This window comes from Triticum aestivum, chromosome 4A, assembly GCF_018294505.1.
Source record: "Triticum aestivum cultivar Chinese Spring chromosome 4A, IWGSC CS RefSeq v2.1, whole genome shotgun sequence".
NCBI classification, from domain to species: Eukaryota; Viridiplantae; Streptophyta; class Magnoliopsida; order Poales; family Poaceae; genus Triticum; species Triticum aestivum.
The window spans coordinates 455,434,845-455,437,882 of NC_057803.1; the positions used below are offsets into that span (position 1 = coordinate 455,434,845).

Genomic DNA, 3,038 nt, shown 5'->3' on the forward strand with positions numbered 1-3,038 from the left:
CCTGTAGCTGTAAATATCTTCATTGTGTGTAATGATCATATTGGGAAAATCTAGCGAAAGAGGAGAGGAGGAGCAAACCTGAAGCAACAACCACAACAAACAGGATCACCAGGGGCACCAAACAAAATTTGATTTATATAATGTTGTGGCATGGTGATTCAGAACTGATAACTAAGATAATGCCATGGTCCCTTGACATGGTTCAATCTTCAACTCCTAAGTCAATTCGACTAAGAAAATAATAATAAATTTTAGCTTTGTAATATGACTAAACTTTCTAAACAAAGGCCAGACTTCTCGATGTCTGTAAGAATATAAACACTCGTCCAACATTTATCCATGATCTAAATAATTTACTCTAGCATGTTTTCGCACGCCTTAATAAAGAAAGCTTTCCTGTAGTCCTATTCTTAGGTCTCACTTTAACATCCTCTACTATGATAGATTGATAGAACAAACCACTTCCATTTTGAAGCACATACCTTTTGTATACCTCTTCCATTTCTTCTTCTTGAAGACCTTCCCTGATGATCCAAGTGTAAGGTATGACATGATGTTGGCAATCGTGTCAAGTACAGACAGAGCCATCCACGCTGACAATGATCATTGCCTGTAGAAACAATATGACCGCTTGAGCAGAAAAACACATTTACAAAAACAGCGACATGGTCACTATTCCCATACCTCTGGGACAGGGCAAACAACTTTGCTCCTGTGAAGAGAAATGTTGGAATATCACTGTTAACTCTATTCTCCTGGTTGGAACAAGAAAAATGATTAACAGCACATTGCGTATAGTGAACTGTATTAAAGTACTGAACACTTCGATAAACAAGAAATTCTCATTAAGCCTACTATAGGAAGTCTGATCATTCCTATAAAGGAAAACAGGAAAGAGATTACAGTGTACACATCATGGTCACTATTCCTATAAATGACATGTATATAATCATCACCATCACATAATTAAGTACACAAAGACACCAACACGAGAAATTTTAAAGAGGATACCATATTGTAAAATAAATGCCATCTGGCCAGGAAGAAACATATCATTTGCCTTTATCATGCTTTGTTGTTGATTTACTGTCCACTCGTAGACAGACTGCAATCAATGAGAATGTCAATCAGTATTCATTTTATGTTGCATAGGGTCTGTGCAAGTTACACAGATAAACATAAATGAATTATACATTTGCAATTGCAGTGCAGCCACAACCAGTAACACCACTGTTAGTGAGGATGGATGTTGTTGTATGTACATCATATCCTATTATCTTTATTTCCGGGCACCAAAATCTCCAACAGCAATGGTACAATTAAAAAAAGTTCAGGGTGAAGAGTTGTTTTTGTCTTCCAATTTCCAAAATCAGAGAACTACAACAACACAATCAGTCTAATTGAGAAATACTCAAACAGTTAGTAGCACCGATCTAGTAGAATATGAAGAAGAAAGGCAAAGATACAACAATTCCTGCAGCTAAATTCAGATGACACAGAAAATTGCAGTGATACATTGATGCTAAGATTTTGGTATCATATAGACCACTCGTATACGTAGATAGTGGCTGGTGACAAGAGTTTTTGGGAACCAGACATACTCTGCATGCATGGACTCATCTCCTGGTAAGGAACTAATTAGGGTGAGGAAAGATGCACGCAGCGATATAATTACTAACCCTTCTTGGACCTTGCAAGTGCTTCAGCCACAGTATTCGTATCAGTTGATTCAATATCTGCAAAAGGAAGCATAACAAATACAATGACCTTACGAACTGAAACCATATGGTGCATTAATACTATGTTATTAATAGCCAATAGGCAAATGCAAAGTAGAAGCGTTTGGCTTTCCTCTGATGTGAATGGGAAAGTACACCAACACAGAGCAAGTACTACACTGTAGCATTACAGTGTGCAACCAACTAACAGTATACGACGGTTGATTTGTGCAACTGTGGGTCTTCTTACCTGGAAACGTTTCACAAGCTTTCCCTATTCTTTTCCAGTACTACACTAATAATAAGAAAAGGTCTTCTTACCTGGAAACGTTTCACAAGCTTTTTTTTTTTGAAACAAAGAAGGTGGCGTTTCACAAGCTTTTCAAGGCACGCTACTAAATATGATGCGATTTTTAGTTGGTTTTAGTTGGTATATATGATCTCTTCTGTGGATTCGTTTGCATACTGAGAATGACAAACTCAGAATAGGGCGCAGCAATTCATACAATGGTTACAACAAACTATTGGGTTTTCTCTGAGAGGTTAATTGAGCTCATCGAATGGTACTCCCTCCGTATCAAAATATAAGATATTTTTGGACAAAGGAGAAGCTATATTTAGGCCGAACCTGCATGGTGCAAAGAAAGGCACGACTCAAATGAAGCCCTATAAATTTTGGACAAAGGGCAGCCTTGGACACACTCAATCTCACCCAGCATTCAGAACATGTCATCAACCAAATTTGCAGTACTGAATAATTATTTACTTCTCACTACTGAACTATCATTAGGTGAAAAGTTAAAAAAAATGTGCGTGAACTGAAAAGGCATATACCATATTGGAGAGCCTCTTCCTATGTTGGTGTTATTCCAGCGGAGTAGATGTTCCTTCCGATAGCAGCGCCACATGAGCTTCCTCATCTCGTCACTCTGAACCGCATTTCCAACACCTTCACACCCAGAACAGACGAGGAATCAAAAAAATGCAAGGCAACAAATGGATATCAAAGAGAAAACCCAGAAGAAGCCTGCAACCGCTGCCATCTCGTACGTCACCGCCGCCACCGAATATGCCGTGCCACATACCTCATATCCACGGATCCGCCACCTGCGGCCAATCTGCCTCATCAGCCGATCTGCTCGAATGGGAGGAGGTACAGCGCAGCAGCGCGGGCGCATCCGACCGGATCGATCTGCCGCCTCCCACGCCGTGGCAGATCACAAATCGAAACCGCCGCCACCTCCCAGGTCGAGGCAGATCACAGATCAAAACCGCCGCCTTCTCCTCCGACCGCCTACTCCCTCGACGCGCGGTGAAATT

General features: G+C 40.4%; 1 long non-coding RNA gene across 4 annotated transcripts in view; it reads right to left on the reverse strand.

Annotated features, from left to right (window-relative positions):
- Window positions 1–3,038, reverse strand: part of LOC123086330 (uncharacterized) — a 4,529-nt gene extending 1,491 nt beyond the window's left edge. Inside the window, exons 1-8 of one of the 4 annotated variants that reach the window (XR_006440799.1) lie at window positions 2,804–3,038; window positions 2,553–2,667; window positions 1,680–1,736; window positions 1,194–1,377; window positions 1,012–1,105; window positions 685–755; window positions 483–610; window positions 1–78 (exon numbers count right to left, since the gene is read on the reverse strand). This is a non-coding gene — a long non-coding RNA (uncharacterized lncRNA). Of the gene's footprint in view, window positions 79–482; window positions 611–684; window positions 756–1,011; window positions 1,106–1,193; window positions 1,737–2,552; window positions 2,668–2,803 lie in introns of all 4 variants that reach the window. The other 3 variants (XR_006440797.1, XR_006440796.1, XR_006440798.1) reach the window with 3 other exon arrangements.